Source organism: Dasypus novemcinctus, chromosome 3, assembly GCF_030445035.2.
Source record: "Dasypus novemcinctus isolate mDasNov1 chromosome 3, mDasNov1.1.hap2, whole genome shotgun sequence".
In the NCBI taxonomy this organism is placed as follows: Eukaryota; Metazoa; Chordata; class Mammalia; order Cingulata; family Dasypodidae; genus Dasypus; species Dasypus novemcinctus.
In genome coordinates this window covers 34071696-34093296 of record NC_080675.1, presented here as the reverse complement: position 1 = coordinate 34093296, position 21601 = coordinate 34071696, and the positions used below count along the sequence as shown (strand labels likewise).

At 51.0% G+C, this 21601-nt stretch overlaps 1 protein-coding gene across 8 annotated transcripts in view; it reads right to left on the bottom strand.

The window, feature by feature from the left end:
- Nucleotides 1-20318: 20318 nt before the first annotated feature.
- Nucleotides 20319-21601, bottom strand: part of AREL1 (apoptosis resistant E3 ubiquitin protein ligase 1) — an 86265-nt gene continuing 84982 nt past the window's right edge. For all 8 annotated transcript variants that reach the window (XR_009184925.1, XR_009184931.1, XR_009184929.1 and 5 more), the window contains one exon: nt 20319-21040. The gene's annotated coding sequence lies outside the window, so the exon portion shown is untranslated. The remainder of the gene's footprint in view (nt 21041-21601) is intronic.

Genomic DNA, 21601 nt, shown 5'->3' with positions numbered 1-21601 from the left:
TCAAGAGGCAGAATGGAGAAGCAGTTAGGAGGACAGCAGCTTTCAGTGTCCACGGTCCACACTACCCAGAGGGCAGGCACAGTTAACACCTAGCTTTGGAATAAGGCCTCAACTCCTGACCTTGACCTACAAAGCTCCGTGGCACTGGCCCCAGCCTGTCTCAGCACCCACTCCCAGGCCCACCACCACACCTGCGCTGGCCTTCTCCTTGTTCCTTGATCAAACCACGTAATGCCCACTTCCTTTCACCTGGAACACTCGTCCCCAAGTTGTTCTAGAACTAACGCCTTGCCACTTTGCCTCTCAGTTCAGATACTACCTCCACCAAGTCACTTTCTAACACATCACCCTGTTTTATTATTTTCATTGCTCTAACAAATTATTTATTGTTTACTTGTGTAACGGATTTATGGAACAGGCTGAACCTGAAGAGGGATGTCAGGGCATGCCTTTATTTTTCTCCACCCACTGCCTTCAGCCCTATTGTGGTGACTTTCCCTTCCCCAGCCTTCATGACATCAGAGTCCACATCTTTCCTATCCCCTACCTGTCACAAGAACAGTCTCATTTCAGAAATGAAGACCAATTATCAGACATTAAAAAGGCTGGTCCTCTCCCAATGAAAACCTCGATCTCACTTCCTCCCATAGGCCGGTCCCTTGGCTCGGGGATGTAGCGGGGTAACAGGGGTCTGTGTGGCCTGCTCTTCTGATCTTCCTTGTCTGCTGTGGCTCTTCCTTGTCCAGAGTGGGGCAGGGTGTTAGCGGGGCTGGGGCCACAGGAGAACACTTGGGGCTTCCTGAGAGGTTCTCTGTAGCCCTCCACCCTGCCCTGCCATCGCAAGCACTCTCTGGTCAACTTCTTGTAGGCGCCTGTGTCCCCTGCCCATCGTGGGACTGTCACGTCCAAGCCAGGCAAACCCCTTGGCTGCTCCTCATCCCACCATAGAGGTCAGTCCAGGGAGACTCTACGGTGGGAATTCTCCAGACAGGAAGTACACACACAAGTGTCTCTCTTTCTGTACAATCCTCAATTTTTAGAGACATCTGTTGGGTTCTCCCAAGAACTTTCTTTCTGTGTTTTGGTGCACTGAGGTGGCCTTTAGTTCCCAGCAATTTGGCCAGTGGAGGGGGGAGTTATGCCAGGATCTGCTTCTTGCAGGCCCAATATCTATGATCGTTTCTCTTGGGGTGGGGGAGCTTTGCTTGGTTTTCTTTGCGGAATATGTTCCAAAGGGAAATCTCAGCCCTGCTTATCAGTCACTTTCTTCAGTCCCTTTCGTTTGTAGCCTGGAACCGAGGGACAAGGATCGACTGTTGAACCTCCTCTGCCTTTGGTAAGGTGTCTTCTACTTCTGCATAGAATGGAAAGATATTTGGCACTGATTGTCCAGGCTTTGGGGCTTCAACAGAAATTCTAAGACCACAGGAAAAGTGCTGTTCGACAACCTATAAAATTGTTTATTGTCTGACTTCCCAAACCAAAACAATGACTCTTAAAAAAACACTCGTCACTCCACTGTTTCCCCTAGAACAGTGCTTGATTCTAATAGACAGCCAAGAAGTATTATAGGTGTGAAATGGATGGCTAACTGAATGAATCACAGAATAACCTCACCGAGAAGGGAGGGTTGGTATCAACAGACCCATCTGAAGAGAGAAAAACCGAGGTTCTGGGTGATAGTTACTGGCCAAGTTCACATGCTTGCTGCCTTGAGGTCTAGCCTTGAACATCTCCTTGAATGCTACGCCTTGCTTTTGGGGATGAGTGCCCTCTCCGTTCCCAGAATGCTCAGTTGTCTTACCGAGACCTTGCTCCTTTGACGACAAAGGGAAAACCTCTGCTCCACACCACTCTTTCCTTGCCCAGATTTCTGCCCGACTCTCTAGTTCCAGGCTTCCTTCCTCTCCCCACAACTTGCCCAGTTCCTGCCGGAGCTCTCCTCTTCACCCCTCAAGGCTCACCTCACATCCCTAGGAGCCTCCCAAGGCCAGAAACCTTGGCGTCCTCTTCATCCCTGAGCTATTTTTTCCTCCCGTGTGTCCAAGTCATTATTACTGCTCCGTCTCCTCTGTCTGCACTTCTGGAAATCTGCCGCCCATTCAGTCTCACAGCTCGGCCTCAGCCAAAACCCTCGCACAGACATACTTCCCTCTCCCCCTGGCGCCCCTCCCACTCCTTGGTGAGTAAGTGGCCCTTGGAAACTCCCACCCTGTTCTCCTGGGGACCCACAGCCTGTCTAATCAGCTCTAAAGACCGGTACCTCCCAACCCCACTCCAGCCCTGACCTCCCACCATCGCGTCCATCTTTCCCTTTCCCTGAAACTGCTGGGAACCGTTGAAGCAGCTCTTCAGAACCTCCAATCCCATAAACACTTGGAGTTGAGGTTGTTTTTGGTTTGTTTGTTTTATTTCAAGCTGCCAAAACTTATGGAAACTACTATAGCAGGAGCACTGTGCTAAGCATCCTAGCACCGTTAAACAAAGGAGGCATTATCATTTCCGTATTATGCGAAGGAGGAAACCGAGGCTGGGAAAGGTTCCAGGCTTGCCAAGATCACGTAGCTGCTAAGTAGCAGGACTCAGAGCTCCTTTCCCACCTGAGCCAACGCTTATTTATTTATTTTCCCTTCTTTATTTTTAAAAAATGTTACATTAAAAAATATGAGATCCCCATATATCCCCCACCCACCTCCCCCCACTCCTCCCACATCAACAACCTCTTTCATCACTGTGGCACATTCATTGCATTTGGTGAATACATTTTGGAGCACTGCTGCACCACATGGATAGTGGTTTACATTGCATTGTACGCTCTCCCCCAGTCCACCCAGTGGGCCATGGTAGGACATACAGTGTCCAGCATCTGTCCCTGCAGTACCGCCCGTGACAACTCCAAGTCCTGAAAATGCCCCACGTCCTATCTCTTCTTCCCTCTCCCTATCTTCAACGGCTACCGTGGCCACTTTCTCCACATCGATGCTGCAATTTCTTCCATTACTGATCACAATAGTTCCCCAAAGCTTTTACGACTGCACTCCCTTGCCTTAGGTGGGGCCTGTGAGCCCCCAGTCCTCCTCACCACCGAGGCGGTACCTCCCCAACCAGCCCCGCCGCTGCCACCACACCAATGCCCTTCCCCTGCCCCTGTTTTAATTCCCTGGAGACCCGGGGGTATCAGAATTTTCTACTCCCCTCCAGCCTTCCTGCCCAGTTAAAAAAGGAGGGCGAAGTGTTTCCAGAATGGCCCTGACTCACCACGTGTCCCTTCCCCACCGCGGACCCCAGCCTCCTCCCTGCTGGGGCAGGAGAATGATGCTGGGCTACTCACCCACCTCTTGGGCCTGGGGAAGGAAATCGCCTCTGGAAAGCCCCGCGGAGAGAGGGTCGGAAGGGATCGATAAACAGATTCCAGCAGGGAAGCGTCTGCGGGGACTCAAGCATCCCCGGAGGGCATGCTCCTCGGCTGGATACCCAGGACAACTTAATTGCTTTCCCATGTCTTACTGCTGGCAGCCAAAGCAGGACCAGAACCTTGACTAATTTGGTAAATAAGGACCAAAAGCAAAGATGGCATTTCTGCTCCCTTCGCTCAGACCCAGACTCCCGACAGAATTCCAAGGATGTTTTCTTCCTTGGAAGTGACTAGACCTCCAGCCCTGAATTCCTCTCCCCGGGAGAGTGTGTTCCCCTGCTTGGAACAAACAGCGCGGATCCTGGTTCGGCGGTGGGCAGCGGGAAGGTTAACTGAGCCCCCAGATGGGGCGGCTCGTGAGCCGGGGCGTCCTGCTCCAGACCCTGGCCCCCTGGGCCCCCTGCCCCGTGCGCCGGCAGCCTCCAGTTTGGGAGGCGGAGGTTGCAAGGAGAGGCCCCGGCTCCCTCCCGCACGAGGCCCTCAAGGCCCACAGAGGCTGCCAGAACCCCTCCGTCCCAGACACCACGGCCTGGCTTCCCCCCAGGATTCACAGTCCCCCTGCGCCAGCTGCCATGCTCGTCTCCTCTGGGTGAGCGCCACGTGCTGGCTGGGGGGCAGCAGCCGGGATGCGATGGCCCCGGGGTTGGGGTGAGCTGCCTTGTATTGCAGAATGTTCTGTCAGGGGCCCCACATTCCGCCCCGCCCCCATCATGAGTATTTCCGTCCCCTGTGAGAGTGCTGAGTTCGAGCTACCCTTGGCCTCTATTGCCTCATCGGAAAATGGAGCTGATGATGCCCTTATTTTTTTTTTTTTAAGATTTATTTATTTTCCCCCACCCTGCTGTTTTTGCTGTCTGTGTCCATTTGCTGTGTGATCTTCTGTATCTGTGTCTCTTTTTTGTCTTCTCTTCTCATCTTTCTCCTCTAGGATTCAGAAGGATTCGATCCTGGGGACCTGTGAGGTGGAGAGAGGTTCCCTGTCAATTGCACCACCTCAGTTCTCGGTCTCCGTTGTGCTTCGCTTTGACTTTCCCTTTCGTCTCTCTTTTGTTGTGTCATCATCTTGCCGCGTGACTCGCTTGCGTGGGCACTGCATCACCACACGGGCACTAGATCACGTGCGGGCCTGGCTCATCACACGGGCACTCACGTGGGCACTTGGCTCACCACGTGGGCAGTCGCGTGATAACGATGCCCTTCTTGACACACGACCTTCAGGGCGAATTAGGTAAGAGCCCTATTTACCCTGGCATGGGAGGGGATCAATGACTGCTATTCCATTTACCCGCTGATATTTCTTGAGCGCTTAAAAGGTGCCAGGCACTGTGCTAAGTGTTTGTCACTGAGTCCTCCCAATGATCTTATGAAGGAAGTATTATTATTTCACTATGTGGCAGATGAGGACAGGAAGGCTCAGAGAGGTAAAGTGACTTAACCACAGTCACACAGCTAGTAAGTGGCTGCAGTAGGATTCACTCCTGGTTTGTCCAGTCCCGGATACTAATCCAATGCCAGTCCCCAGGGGTGGGGCGAGCCACCTTCAGCTGTATTTCTCTGGAGCCAGGAGTATTCACAGCTTTTTGTGGAGGGGTGGGGGTTGCTGAGGACCACACAGAATTGCTGCCATGCGATAGCACCCCTGTTCCCAGCACGGAGCTCACTGCACCCGCCTCAGGCCTGTTGCCCAGCGTGGGGCAGAGGGGGACAAAAGCACCATGGTGGGTTCCACCAAGGAGAAGGTAGGGAATCAAGCAGTTTGCACATTGCTAAATAAGCCTCACCCCCTCAGCTTTCCTCTTTGGAAAAAGAGAAGTGGCATAAATAGAGCATCTCTGCAGCCCTGGGGGGTAGGCATTGGAATTCCCATTTTACAAACCCAGAGGGGTAAAGTCTCTTGCTCAAGGTCACGCAGCTAGGAGTGGAGCCAGGACTCAACTAAGAAGTCGGAACGGCTCTAAAGTCCGTGCTGTTTCCACTACAGCATACCACACTCGCTCCAGGATGTCCTGCAATGCTGTGAAACGGGCAGCTCTTCAAGAGAACTGACTTCACTCTGTTTCCCTTCACTTTTAGTCTCTGGTACAAAAATGGGCTGATCTGAAAGCCCAAGTATTTAACTCTACGTTCAGACAACATTTCCTGTTTACCTGGATAAATCCCTTCAGCCCCTGACTGGGGCAGAAACTTCTAGAACTCCTGGGGTGTGAAGCAGCAGTGTGAGCAGCCTGGAGGACCCTGCTTCTGTTTCCTCCCAGTCAGTCCACAGGGCCCAAATGTGCCCCGCGGGCGTGGGGGTGGGGGACTATTTGATGGGGAGAAATCACACACCTTATCCTCTTTTCAAAATCCCCAGCGGGAAACCCCCGTGGGGCTGGGGTACTCCAGGATTCTGGAAAGGTTGTGCAGGGATTTGAGGACAAAATGAGCAGGGAGCGACACCCCCCAGCTCTCACTGGGGACTCCCAGCCTCTGCCCATCCTGGCTTGCCTGCTGGGACACGGTGGCCTCCCTCGCATTCCGAGGGATAGGGGTCGTGGGGCAGAGAAGGGTGCTGCGGTAGGACCTTTCCTGCCCCCCTTCATCACCAAATGAAAAAAGGGGGTGACACCTTCTGCCCTCATCCCCTGAAGCCCATTTGACCTGGAGCATATGTTGAGAATGAGGAAACCCAGGGGCATTTGCCCTGGTGCACCCAACTTGCTCTAGGACCCCAGGTTCCTTAGGGAATAGGTCGGGACCCCAGGAACCGCCAGGAAAGGGCACTAGCCCGGGGCAGAGGAGGGTGGGGTAGGAGTGCGGTGCCGCCAGATCCCGAGGGGGCCCAGCAGTCTGCGTGGCTTGTCCCTCGTTCCTGTCCACTCTGATCTGAACGTCTTGGCCCAGCGACCTCAGGGAGCTTGTAGCACAGGCTGGCCCCTTGCCCATTAGGGCTCAGCAGACAAAAATTAAAGACCTCACTGCTCAGGAACTCGCACAGACGGCAGAGGCACGCTCTGGACTCAGCCGCTCCAGACCAGACGCAGGCCAGCGGAGGCTGCCGGCCAAGGGGGGAAGGACAGGCGTCTCCGGCTCCTCCCCTGCCTTCCGCCCTCCAGGAATCCATCCAGCCTGCCCCGGAGTCCTGGCCACCGCCCTCGCGCTCCTCTCTGCTCCCCTGCAGGTCCCCGATGGCAGGAGATGGTGGCCACCCATATCTCCCCAGCTCTGTGCCATTCTTTCTTCCTGGTTCACCTTCTTTCGTTGACTTGTTCACACAGAGCACCCATTATGTGCCAGGCCCCGTGGGAGGCCGACGGAGGAGAAACAGACTTGTAAACAGCTAACCCTGTATTTTCTGGCAGCACAGTTCTGCTCAGGTCACTTGCCTGCAGGACAACTTTTAATCGCTCCCGGCTACGTCACGAATCACGGTACGGGGCCTGGCACACACCCGGGTCTATCTCACCCCTCCATATACACTGATACTCAGCTCAGGCCCATTCACTCGAAATCCCCCCAGGTTCTTCTCCCACCTCTCCCCTCACCCCATCACCTTGGCCCACACCATGTCCTTCACCTGGAATGTTCTCCACCACCCCTGCCCATCCCTGTGTTACCAGCTTGTCCCATCTCAAGCCACTGCCTCCAAGAAGACCTCCTGGAACCCCGCCTGGAAAGCTCAGTCCCTCCACTCCATCCTGCAAGGCTAGTGTCAGCTGCCTGTCCTGGAATAGTGGGATGAGCACAGGGCTTTGAAGTTCTGACCTCAGCACCATCGTTTACCGGCTGTGTGGCCACAGCTAAGCGGCTTAACCTCTCTGAGCCTCGGTGTCTTCTGTGATAACAGGGAGATTGTCATAATGGTCTTTCTACCCCTGGCACCTAGAAAAAGCCAACTGCATTGGCAAATGACCCCACCCTCCACTCCAGGTCACAACTGATTGGGCGAGGGCTGAGCACCTGACCCAAGGGCAGCTTTTCCATTGCCTGGTCAGTGACCTAAGACTTCTGTGGTTTGACTAGAATGTGGATGTCATCGGTTTGTGGGGCAAATCAGATCCTCTCTTGATAATGTGAACTCGGTGACTTTATTTTGATAACCAGGCTCTGGGATTAAAGCCAAGAACAGGCACTCACAGTTCAATGGGAATTCATATAAACAAAGAACAATAAAGCCAGAGAGGTGACGTGACTTGTCCAGGGTCACACAGCCTGTCAGCAACACAGAGAGGGCTAGTGCTCAGGTCTCTGGACAAGGCCGGGGTTTGGTCCAGGGTGTTTAGCCCCTGCTACAGGCTCAAAGGGGCTGTGGCCCTGAGTGGATGGCCTGAAGACTGAGAAGCCACTGTGCATCCAGCTACGCTCGGCCCGTGGGGCAGCTTTGGAGCAGTGGGCTCCTCCATTCCAAGCAGCTGCTAAAGGCCAAGGTCAGATCGTGGCAGGGGGCACAGACCTTGTCTAACCCTGAGTCTACCTCCAGTCCACCCCCCTTCCCCTCTTGGGCCTCAGTTTCTACATCTGTATAAAGAAAGGATTTTACTGGATGAACTCAAAGTTCTCTGTCAACACAAGGATTTTTATTTGATGAGCAGACAGAGAAGGGTTCGATGTGGATCCAAGAACTCGAAGATCCACAGAACGTGATTGCTGGAGGGGGTTTCCCTGAGACATCAGCTAACCCAGTGCCTTCAATTTATGGTTAAGGAAACTTAGGCCCAAAAGGGGAGAGATGCTCGCCAAGGCCACCTGATGGGTTACTGGAAGCACCTGCACTTGAACCAGGGTCACCAGGCCTTTCATCTCTTTCTCTTTCAACTCCCCTAAGAAGCTGGAGCTATTTGGCCGTTCTGGCCAGGAAAGCCAAGAATCACTGTGGTGTCAACAGTGGAGCCTCGGAGCCTGGGAACATCTCCGACAGGGAAAGCGCAAGTGCCAAAGCCGCTGGTGGGAGTGATGGGGTTGGGGTTGGGGGCCAGGGAGGCCGTACTGCTAAGCCGTCAGCATCTGTCTTCTTCCAATTTGCAAGGAGAAACAGAGAAGGGACCCCATTTCTGATCGAGCCATTGCTGCGTGCCAGACTGTTCTCTCTCTCTGTCTCTCTTTGTCTCTGTCACACACACACACAGTCAACCCCTGCCTGCCTGGCTGCTGAAACCTGCCACCTGCAGCCTCAGCTTCAAGAACCTATTGGTATCCTCAGGAGCACTATTTGCTGGGGCCTGGAATTCCTTTTGGGCCTGAGACAGCACTAAGCACCTGCCCCCATTCTAATGCGTGCCCTGTTTGCCTGGGATCCTAATGCCTTCGTTCCACCAGCGTTTTCTGAGCACCCGAAGTGTGCCAAAAGGCAGTGTACTAAGCACTGGGGACTCAGGGATGGATGGGTCACCCTCACTGCCTGTGTGATGGTAAGTGCTTCGATAGGGGAATTAACAGTCTTTCAGGCTAACAGTTGAGGGGTAGGTTATGGAGCAGTTCTCCGAGGATACGACCTTTGACTTGACTTTCACAGGCTGAGGAGGAGTTCACCATGCATAGGAAGTGGCAGTGAGGAAGGCATACCAAGGAAAAGGCATGGCAAGAGCAAAGGCTTGGGGTTAGGCAAAGCCTGGCCTATTTGAGGGAATTGTGAGTAGCTCGTGTGGCTGGAGTTTAGATGGGAGAAGGGTTGTGGAAGGGGATGAGGCTGGAGGGGTAGGTTGGGGCCAATTTATGGGGGAAGTTATCTCTAATCAGCTCCTTCTGTCAGCAAGATGGACCTGTTCCCCAGATCCAAGCCACCAGTTGGCCCTGGAGTAGACAAACTATTCACGTGGCACGTTGAAACTGATGGTTTCTGATCAATAGTATCCCCAAGAAGTCGCTTGCATGGAGGGGAATCACAACCCCTTAATCTGCATTAGCCCACCCGCAGTCACCCCAAATAAACATCAACTGACGTAAAGCAGGCAAGCTTGCCATTCTTAAAATCAACCCCCCAACCGTGCTTCCAGCCAATCTCCCCTTCACATGGCCACTCTCTTATAGAAATTTTGGCACTACCAACCAGGTCTGGCCTGGTCTCCAGGCTCCTGCACCCATGACCCATCAGTCAGGCTATGTCTCTTCCTTCGGACCCTTTCCCTAGGTACCTCTACTTTCCTGAACCCTGTCTGAACTCCCTACTCTGTTTGGACTCCTGGGGGGTCCCCGATCAGGCTCCTGTTCCTAGTCTTCCTCTGGCCTGGCCCCAGCCTCTCCCCGATCCCACAAGCTCATATTGTTGAAGTTACATCATGCCCAGGTGCAGCAACGTACATCTCCAAGCCCACCTGCTCTGCAGCCTCCCTCCTAGCTTTGCCCCATAGACTGTTCAGCCATACGTGCCTGATGGCAGATAGAGAGTGCCTGGGATTGGAGCCATCATTTATTGAGCATCCCCTTCGTTTCAGGCATCAAGATTGCCAAGAAGAGTAAGTTTTATATCCTAATGCTGAGGAGTTTCCGGTGTAGTGGGAAAGGCAGACAATGCATATCATGGTAAATGCTATGATTGAGATAAGCTCAGAGCACAGAGCAAATACAAGGACAGGGCACTTGATCAAGGCTGGGAGAATGGGATGATTGACAAGGGCAGGTCCTAAAGAAGCTGGATCTGGAAGACTGTGCAAGGGATGGGGAAGAGGCAACAAAACCGTGATGACTGGAGCCAGGTTCACAAAGATTGAACCATGCCAGGATCTACCCCATTTCCTTTTCCAGTGGAGTTCCTGATCAGAGAAATCTCGCCATATTTTTTAAAACGTTTCACACGATATTCAATGTGGATAGGCTGGGAGAATGTGGACCCCATGGTAGTGCAGTTAGATGGACGAGATAGCTGTGTAGATGTTTAACCAGGCATTCCCCACATTGCTGAATGGGTGGAGGTCACTGTGATCAAAAGTATAACAGTACATGAGAGGGGGCCGCGACCGCTGCAAGACTTCTGCTCCCAATCTGGATGAAGCCAGAGAAGGCATTCTTATCAACTTTTTTTCACATGACATAGAACTGGAAGAATAAATTATAAAATTGGATGGCAGAAATAAGATATAAACTGACCTAGATAAGTTGAGATTTAATGGAGATAAGTGAAAAAATCTTATATCTTGGTCCAAAAACTATCAGTAATATAAGTTAAGCATGAGGGAGGCTTGCTTTGTTAACAGTTCATGTGAAATGACCTGATTTTGGGAGAGGGTGGTAGGAGGAACTTGTTGAAAAGATAGAGCCTAGGTAGCCACTGGTTCAAAATAAACTAATGATGCAACGTTCCAAGAAGTTTAGTACCATCTTGGATAGATTCCGGGGCTCACAACGGGGAGGTTAATGGTGTACTCCAAGCTTCTCAGACATAATGGAAGTTTTGTGCTTAATTCTGATGTCATGTTTTATTTTTTTTATTTTTTATTTTTTTAAAAGATTTATTTATTTATTTAATTTCCCCCCCTCCCCGGGTTGTCTGTTCTTGGTGTCTGTTTGCTGCGTCTTGTTTCTGTTGTCGTCAGCGGCACGGGAAGTGTGGGCGGCGCCATTCCTGGGCAGGCTGCTCTTTCTTTTCGCGCTGGGCGGCTCTCCTCACGGGCGCACTCCTTGCGCGTGGGGCTCCCCCACGCGGGGGACACCCTTGCGTGGCACGGCACTCCTTGCGCGCATCAGCACTGCGCATGGCCAGCTCCACACGGGTCAAGGAGGCCCGGGGTTTGAACCGCGGACCTCCCATGTGGTAGACGGACGCCCTAACCACTGGGCCAAAGTCCGTTTTTCCCTGATGCCATGTTTTAAATGACTTATTACTACCCTGAAGTATGTCCAGGGAAAGGTATAACCTGAATAAATATAAAATAAATACAACCAAGGAGGAGCGCTTGAGCTACTAAAATCTTGGTGGGGGAAATTTTGGCAATCTTAAGTGATTGAAAGTTTATTTCATCAGAGATGGATTCAGTTCGTTCTGCATTTACATTAGTCATAACAAGTTAACTGCTGCAACAAACAACCTCAGACAGTAAGTTTGTATTTGTTCATGCCAAGCAGGGGATGGCAGGGTTCTGATCCACCTGGTCATTCAAGGACCCAGATTCCTTCCATCATAGGGCTCCAGTATCTTATAGAGACTCTTCCTTCTTTACACTCAACCAACAAAAGGGCAGAGAAAAACAATGTGAAGGATTCCACAGAGGGTTGACTAAGGGCAAATGCCTGGAAGAGGCAAACATCACTTCTGCCCACATTCTTTTATAATAATAATAATTATTATTAATTTATTTCTCTCTTCTTCCTCCCCACCCCCACTGTCTGCTCTCTGTGTCCATTCACCATGTGTTCTTTTGTGTCCGCTTGTGTTCTTGTCAGTGACTCCGGAATCTGTGTCTCTTTATGTTGCACCATCTTGCTGCGTCAGTTCTCCGTGTGTGTGGCGCCATTCCTGGGCAGGCTGCACTTATTTCGCGCGGGGCAGCTCTCCTAACGGGGCACACTCCTTGTGCATGGGGCTCCCCTACGCGGGGGACACCGCTGCATGGCAGGGCACTGCTTGCGGGCATCAGCGCTGCGCATGGGCCAGCTCCACATGGGTCAGGAGGCCCTGGTTTGAACCCCATGTGGTAGGCGGACGCTCTATCAGTTGAGCCAAATCCGCTTCCCTGCCCACATTCTGTTCACTAGAACTCAGTCATGTGGCTGCACCTTACAACAAGGGTCTGGGAAATGTAGCCTAACTGTGAGCCCAGGATGAAACGGAAATGAAAAGCTTTTGAGCTTTATAGTTGTACAATTCTAGCTGTGAGCTTGGAAGAGACTGCCCAGGAAGAGAGGTAGGAGTGAGATGCCCCAGGGGTTTAATATTTCCACACAAAGATTTGTGCACAAATGTTCTTAGCAACATTATTCATAATAGCCCCAAATTGTAAACAACCTAAATAGCCATCAACTGATGAAAGAACAGACAAAATCTGATATGTGTACAAAAAGCAATACTAGTCAGCAATAAAAATGGAGGAAACCACAAATACATGCGACAAATTGGTGAGTCTCAAAAATATTATGCTCAGTGAAAGAAGCCAGTCAGAAAAGACCACTCATTGTATGAGTCCATTTTTATGAAATATCCAGAAAAGGCAAAGCTATAGAGATAGAAAGTAGATTAGGGAAGCGGACTTTACCCAGTGGATAGGGCGTCCGTCTACCACATGGGAGGTCTGCGGTTCAAACCCCGGGCCTCCTTGACCCGTGTGGAGCTGGCCCACGCGCAGTGCTGATGCGCGCAAGGAGTGCCCTGCCACGCACGGGTGTCCCCTGCATAGGGGAGCCCCACACACAAGGAGCGCGCCCCGTAAGGAGAGCCGCCCAGTGCAAAAGAAAGTGCAGCCTGCCCAGGAATGGCGCCACCCACACGGAGAGCTGACGCAACAAGATGACACAACAAAAAGAAACACAGATTCCCATGCCACCAACAACAACAGAAGCGGACAAAGAAGATGACACAGCAAATAGACACACAGAACAGACAACCGGGTTGGGGGGATGGGGAGAAATAAATAAATAAATAAATCTTGGGAAATAAATAAATAATAAAGATAAAAATAAAAAAAAGAAAGTAGATTAGAGGTTGCCTGGGACAGGGATGGGAGCAGAGGGATGGGGGTTAACAGCAAAGGGACAAGATGGATTTTAATGGGGTGATAAAAATGTTGTTAAACTGATTCATGGCGCGCTGCATCGCTGCGGGTCCGGCGGCCTCGCCCAAGCAGGGCTGCGCCTCCGAGGATGCTGCAGCTCAAGGTCCGCGTGGGCCCGAAGTAGCTGAGCCGCGGCCTGGGCGCCAAGCGCTGCTCTCCAGAGATCTTCGAGAAGACCAGGCGCCTCCTGTTTCGTGGGGCCCAGGCCTCCACGGACCAGGTGTGGGGTGAAGGCGTGCTGGAGCATTGTGCCGTCGTCCACCAGCCACAGTCCCTGCAGCCGGGTCCCACGGGGGTCCCGGGGGCTGCCAGGGGCAGCTGCTGATTGGCCGGGATGGCCACTGGCGCAGAGCCGCGTCCAGGCTCACGGAGCCAACCCGTCGATGGCCGTTTCCAGGGCCTGCTCGTCGTGCATCCGAAGTGTGGGCGGGAAGGTGGTCTGCAGGCAGGGCGAGCGCCCCCTGTGTGGGCACTGCCTGCCCACCTGCTGGGGCTGCTGCGACGGGACCTGCTCCTCGTGTGATGTCGTCCAGTGTCTGGACCTGCGGCGCTGCTGAAACGGTGCCTCACAGAGCTTGGGGGCATGGGGCGGGCCGGGCATGTGGTCGTCGTCCCTCGTGGGCCGGGGCCAGCTCCGTGGTGGGCAGCCACTGATGGGCAGTCTGGGGTACAGCAGGGGTCAGGCAGTGCTTTGCCCACTGTTTCTTTTCTTTTCCATGATCCTTTCTCAAGGAAGTATAGATCTCAGGAGTTGTAAATCCTTTGTCTGGTTGTAGCCTTTTCTCTTAAACAACTTCAAGGTTAAAAAAAAAATACTGATTTATGGTAGGGGAGTGGATGTGGCTTAAGCAGTTGGGTGCCTGCCTCCCACATGGGAGATCCCAGGTTCGGTTCCCAGTGCCTCCTAAAGAAGAAGAGTAAGACAGTGAACTGATGTAACAGGCTGAAGCAAAGAGGAGACACAACAAGCAGGGAGATGAGTTGGCTCAAGCGATTGGATACCTCCCTCCCACGTGGGAGGTCTGGAGTTCAGTTCAGGAGCAGACACAGAGAGCAGACAGCAAGCACAAATAACAAGGGCGGGGGATGGGATAAATAAACATTTTTTAAAAACCTGATTTATGGTAATGGTTGCACAACTTTGTAAGTTTGCTAAACTATCACTGAATATTTTCAGTGACTGAAAAGGGTGAATTACATGATATACCAAAAAAAAATGCCTCAATAACATTATTAAAAAAGAGAGAGAGCTAAGGGTTTAATACTTGGAGGCTGGGGAAAGGAGAATAATTCTGCAAAGGAGGCAATAAAGAAATATCTATTGGGAAGTGGTTGTGGCTCAACCTAGTTGTGGCGGTAGAGTGTCCGCCTGCCATATGGAGGGCCCAGGGTTCGATACCCAGGGCCTCCTGATGCATATGGCAAGCTGGCCCACGCACAGTGCTGCCATGCACAAGGACTGCCATGCCATGCAGGGGTGTACCCACGCGCACGGACTGTGCCCTGCAAGGAGAGCCACCCTGTGTGAAAAAAGCGCAGCCCACACAGCAGTGGTGCCGCACACATGGAGATCTGATGCAGCAAGATGACGCAACGAAAAAAGCAACACAGTTTTCCTGGTGCCACATGCAAAGAATATAAGTGGACACAGAAGAACACACAGCGAATGGACATAGAGAACAAAGACAACACAGGGGAAGGGGAGAGAAATAAATAAATAAATAAATATCAGTTGTGGAAGGAGGAAATGACACAGAATCAAAGGAAAAAAGAGATGCAAGAAGGGAAGCAGGGACCACTCTATCCAACGTCACTGTGCTGCCACATAAAATGGAAAGTTAACAGTATCATCTCTGCCACAGTGGGGTTCACAGTGTTGTTCCAGGCCCAGGATCAGGAAGGAGAAAAAATATGGAGACAGATTTCCACTAACAGTAAAATACGACATTTGGAGCTGTCCAACAACAGGGCAGATCTCGCTGCTAAGTAATGAGCTCTCTGACACTGGAAGTATTCAAAGCAAAGCTGGAGATGGTGATATAGAAAGAATTTCTACAGGAAAGCAGAGCATCTGAGATACCTTCTAAAGAGGGTCTGAGTCTATTAAAACCCAGAGAGTTCCTAAAATCACATTACCTCTTTTTGCCCAAGGTCTCCTCTCCACACATGGCCTCAGGCTCCATACCTGAGACACTGAGAGCTTGACCTGTGGGGAGGCAGAGTGGCCTGGCCTCCTGAGGCCCTGGGGTCCTCCCTGCTGTTGGCCAGGAGTCCTTCAACCACTGAGGGCTCCCTTGAGTGATGAGCTCAGCAGTCAGCTGTCACACAGCAGTGTTTCAACAAAGTCAGTGAGAAGTGAGTAATCCTGGAAGACCAGGGAAAAAGAGGCTGAAGGGCCAGAGAGATAGCATAAGAGACTCATTTTTAAATATGTGCCTAAAAGCCATTCCCACAGCTGCCTTGGTGTCTCTGCCTCATGCTTGTCTGACATTCTCCCAGAGGTAAGATATGGAAAGGAGAGAGTGCAAGTGAAATTCACAATAATCATGAGGAAGGATCCTGAGATAAGAAGAGAAGAAGATAAAACACATTTTATGACTACCTTTTGGTGTCCAGGCCAATCCTTCTTTATCTTCACACTTCCTGGCATGTGAGTGGGTTCAGAGAGGAATTTGATGCAGGATTCTTAGTTGGGACTTTTTTTAATATGCTCTTAGTCACCCACCAGGAATGGCCATCATTCTTATTTTAGTTTGCCAAAGGGCTGCTGATGTAAAGTATCAGAAATGTGTTGGCTTTTATAAAGGGTACTTTTTGGGGTAAATACAGTTCCAAAGTCATGAAAAGTCCAACTCAAGGCACCATAAGAGGTGCTTTCTCAACCAAGTCAACTGCCACATATTGAAGCAAGATGGCGGGCGGTCTCTGACTGGTCTCTCCCTCCCCTCCAGGGTGTACCATCTCCCAGAGCTCAGCTGAGGGCAACCAGGCATAGGGCTTGTCTCTTATGGGGCCTTGTTTTTTTTTCAGGCTCAGATGCGCCGCTTTCTTCCCAATTTCAGCTGCAAGCTATCAGGCAAATGGCTCATCTCTTTCCAGGGCCTCAGCTGCTTGAGCCTCTCCTTTCTGTCACATGGCAGGATAAAAAAATGGTAGAGCTCTCTTTTCTGCTGTGTCTCTGTTTTTTGTTGTTTTGTTTTGTTTAGGAGGTATTGGGGATTGAACCCAGGACCTGTACATGGAAAGAAGGCACTCAACCACTGAGATACATCTTCTCCCCTCTTTTTTTTTGTTTTGTTTATAATTTTTTTTTATTTTTAAACAAGCTGTAGATTACATAAATGTTACATAAAAAAATATAAGGGATTCCCATATGCCCCATTCCTTCATCCTCCCACACTTTCCCACATCCCCTCTCTTTTTTCTCAGACCCAGCAAGAGGGCGGAGACTCAGCCTGAGTCACGCCTCACTGACTAAGTCCAATTGAAAAGGTTGCTCATACCCACAGGAGTGAACCAGCCCACAGACATAATCTTTCTCTTTTAGGGATTCATAAAATAATTTCAAACTGCCACAGTGGTATAGACATAAAAGCCAACATTGGAACTTCTTGAAGTCAGAAGTGTCTTATTTTCAAGGACTTGGAAAGCTGTGTGGCACTGTGGTGCTGACTGGTCACCAAAAAACAGACACTCAAGAAACAATTCATTCTTTCGGCAAACATTTCTTGGAAACTTTCTATGTGCCAGGCCCTCTCACTGAGCTTGCAGTCCATTCATTCTTAGGTATGAGGGAAACTGCCCCAAAGTTCCAAGGAATATGCCAAGTGGGGTGGGTAATGGAGCTGAAGGAAGAGTTAAGTGTGTGCTCCTGAGTCCGCCTCACAGAGTCAAAGCAAATGCTCTTTCTTGTCTCAGGACAAGATCTGCAACTGGGGAAGTGAGGGTGTCCCTCCCATTGTACGGATGACAATACTGATACGGATGGCTGCATGCCCCACCACAGGGGGCACCCCGTGTGACGAGCCACCAGAGCTATGGCTCCTCGTATGGAGGGTCAGAGCCTGTGGGAGGCGTCATGGGCTGCGGCCTCTGCGGATTGAACTGTGTACCCCAGTTTTGATGTGTTCTTGGTCTTGGTCCGCATTCTGGTGGGTGTGGACCCGTTGTAAATAAGATCCCTTCAAGCTGTTACTTCAGTTAAGGTGTCACCCAACTGAACCAAAGCGGGCTTTACCCTGGATTACTGGAGTCCTTTACAAACAGAGCAACAGTCAGACAGAGAGAGGTGCCACGGAGGGCAGCCACAGGTTGGAAGTCAACGGAGCCTGGAAGAGAAAGAAGAAGCTTCCATGTGCCTTGCCCTGTGACTGAAAAGCCAAGGACCAAGGGTCCCTGGCGGCCAGCCCCGAATACCACAGCCCCTAGGGAGAAAGCATTGCCTTGCTGAAGCCTCAGTTTGGACTTCTGGCCTCAAAACCATGAGCCAATGAATTCCCATTGTTTAAGCCAACCCATTGTATGATATTTGTTTTAGCATCCGGGAAACTAAAACACAGCCTAAGCAGAATCTTAGAGTCAAAAGGGACCTCAGGGGTCACGCAGGCTCAGCCCATCCTCTCTTTCAACAACAGCCAACACCAGCCTCACAGATTCCAGTCGACAGAGTGCTCCAGGTTTTCCCTTCTCTGGTCTTTCCCTCCATGTGCCCTGAACCCCAGGGGTCCTAGAGCCCATCAGGCTCACAGATGGCTGTGACATCTCCCCACCACACACACATGCCAAATGGCACCAGCAGCACAGGTCAGCTAAGAACAGTGTCTTTCAACCTTTTTAACCACAATCCACAGTAAGAAGTACATTTTACACTGCCACTCAATACACACAGACACGTTTCTGTAACTGAAATGGCTCACACTTCTGTGGGATGCTTCTTGTGTGTTCTAGCTCTCTCTCTGGTTCATTGTTTTTAAAATGCTGGTTGTGACTCACTAAGTTAATTTCACAACCCACTACCATATGTCAACCCTCACCTAGGCTAGAGATACAGGCTCCTAGTGTCCTGGGCAGAGGTCAGGCTAGCTCAGGGCCCATCAAGAGGTCAAGTCATGAAGAAGCCCCAGGGATTGGCACTTTATATGCCAGAAGAAAGGTCTTGAAACCCTTCAATCGGGAGAAAAAGGAGGCAAAGGGAAGATCCCACCAGGTCTTCATACATATTAAGGTATTTGTTTAGTTTGTTTGGTTATTGTCAAAGACAGTGACCAGAATTCTTCCCTGTCACTGAGGACCACGGAAAGGGGAGCTGACTAAAAAGTGCAGTGGAAAAGATTTCAATGCCATGCAAGATTTGTGTGTGTGTGTGCAGGGAGCAAGATAGCAAGAGATTTTACAAATTAAAATGGGTTCAGGTGCCATTTCCTTTGGTAAGAGAATCAGTCTGGGATGTTGTAATGTTTTTCTCGAAGACAGCCCTCGGGTTCATGATCTCTTCGGCTCACAGCAATAGAACCTGCCGATGGACTTTCACCCTGGCCCAGTGTTGACTGAAAGTTTGGCTAAATCCATCAGATCCCTAAGCAGACCTTGAAAGAGGGCCAGGCTAGGGGAAGCCTTCCAAAAAGACAGAGACAGAAGGGACCTGTGCGGGGGACGGGCTGCCTGCTGCGTGCCAAGTGCGCTAGACTGGGTGGGAAGCAGGCGGGCTGGGGCCGGGCAGCGGGGAGGGCCCGCTGGCGCGGGAACTGTGAGCTCAGTGTTGGGCAGGAGGCAGGCCTGGCTCTTATCGTACCTGTGCTAATGAGCTGGGAGCTGCGGAAACAGCCCAGCATGTGAGGGCCGGCAAGGGGAAGGCTTCCCCTGTGCCAGCTGGACCGGGGAGCTTGGAGCGGGGTGGAAACAGGGCCTGACCTCTCCTCACACTCTGCGTTCTCAGGCCAGAGGCTGGAACTTGCAGGAGAAGGGTTTGGGAAGGGAGAGGAAAGGAGATTAGAAAGATGCCAAAGGACTGTGGTCTAGACGGATGGAGGGCAGAGGGGCTACAGAGGCACCCTGCTAGCCCCGGGGAGGGAAAAGCCCTCGGGGGAGTTGTCAGCAGCAGCTGCAGGCTGACTTTTTAATTTTTTTATTTTTGGGTACTGGGGTTGGGAATTGAACCCGGGACCTTGTTTGTGGGAAGCTGGCACTCAACCACTGAGCCACATCGGCTCCCATGTGTTGGTTTTTAGTTTGTTTGTTTGCTTCTTGTTTGCTTTTGTTTTTAGGAGGCACTGGGGATGGAACCGGGGACCTCCCATGTGGGAAGCAGGCACTCAAACGTGTGAGCCACATCTGCTCGCCCAGGCTGACTTTTAATAAGGGCGGGCAGAGTAGATGAGTCCTCCTAGACCACAGCCCTTTGGCAAATCCTGCCCCTGCCAGAGAGACCGAAATGGCCATAAGTATTCATAGACCATAAACACCAGGGCTTGCCTGGGTCTGCAGGGATCTGGCCGGGGTAGGAGAAAGAGAGAGACCTAAGCCTGGCATTCTCTGCAGCAGACTCCTGAGCCCCTGGAGGAAAGGGAAGACTTAGAAAGGCCCGTGAGAAGCAGGGGCTGGGCACAGCTCCAGAGAGATATCAGATCGCTCTGGCAGGTATTTTTTTTTTTCCCTCTCTGGGTTGCAGGATCCAGGGACTCAAAAGTGTCATTTGTGTTTGGACCTTGGGCATGGTGCTAGAAGTATAGGGGAGCTGACTGTCTCACAGCACCAGGGTGGGGCTGGCGCAGTTGGGCAAATATTTGTGGAATGTCCTCATGAACCTTCACATGCAGGGTCCTAGGACCCTCCCAGTGGTTTCTGTACCTGGAGGAAACTTCTGGTAAGGAAAATTTCTTCCAGAGGCAGAAGGCTGTGGATCCGCTCTGACCTCCTCTGAGTTTCTGCGCCCTCCCTGGCTGGCTGGGAAGCGTCTAGGTGGACTGCATATTAGAACTGAGGCTGTGACCAGGGACAAATCACCTCCCCTCCTGAGGCCTCAGTTTGTCCATCTGAAATGTGAGGGAACTGTTATAGCTTCCTGCCGCTAAAGCAAATACCATGCAATGGGGTGGCTTAAACAATGGGAATTTTTTTTTAAAGATACATAGGTCACACAAAATGTGACATTAAAAAATCTAAGAGGTTCCCATATACCCCACTCCCCACACCCCCTACTCCTCTCACATTGACAACTTCTTTCATTAGTGTGGTATATTCTTTGCATTTGTTTTTATTTGTTTTTATTTTTTCTCTTCTTTATTTTCTTTTAAATGTTACATTCAAAAAATATGGGGTCCCCATATACCCCCACCCCCCTCACCCCATTCCTCCCACATCAGCTACCTCTTCCATCATCATGGCACATTCACTGCACCTGGTGAATACATTTTGGAGCACTGCTGCACCACATGGACAGTGGTCTACATTGTAGTCCATACTCTCCCCCAGTCCACCCAGTGGGCCATGGCAGGACACACAATGTCCAGCATCTGTCCTTGCAGCACCACCCAGGACAACTCCAAATCCTGAAAATGTGCCCACATCATATCTCTTCTTCCCTCTCCCTACCATCAGCAGCTACCATGGCCACTTTCTCCACATCAATATTACAATTTCTTCCCTTACTAATCACAATAGTTCCCCAGCAGAACACCGGTAAGTCCACTCTAATCCATACTCTATTCCTCCATCCTGTGGACCCTGGGATGGTTATGCCCAGTCTTTCTCTACATCAAGAGGGGGCTTAGATTCCACACGGATGATGGATGCAATTCTCCTGCTTGCAGTTATAGGCACTCTCGGCTCCCTGGTGTGATGGTTGATCTTCTTCACCTCCCTGTTAGCTGGCCAGGGTAAGTCCAATAAACCAGAGGGTAGGAACTGCAAATCTGCTGAGGCTCAGGGCCTGGCTGTCACATGGACACTGAAGAAGAAATGGAAAAAATTACCTTGCCACTGTATATTCATTGCATTTGATGAATACATTTTGAAGCATTGCTACACAGCATGGATTATGTTTATGCTGTAGTTTACACTCTCTCCCAGTCCATTCAGTGGGTTATGGCAGGATATATAATGTCCTGCATCTGTCCCTGCAATATCATTCAGGACAACTCCAAGTCCCAAAAATGCCCCATATCACACCTCTTTCTCCCTCTCCCTACTTTCGGCCACTGTCTCCACATCAATGACATAATTTCTTCCATTGCTAGAGGTACAATAATTCTATAGAATACCAGTAAGTCCACTCTAATCCTTATTTTATTCCTCCATCCTGTGGATGCTGGGATGGCAATATCCACGCCATCTCTAAATTGAGAGGGGGCTTAGATTCCACATGGCTGATGGATGGAATTCTCCTCCTTGCAACTGTAGACTCTCTCAGTTCCCTAGTGTTGTGGTTGACCATCCTCACCTCCCTGACAGCTGGCCTGGTAAAGTCCAACGAACTGGAGAGTAGGTGTTACAACCCTGCTAAGGCTCA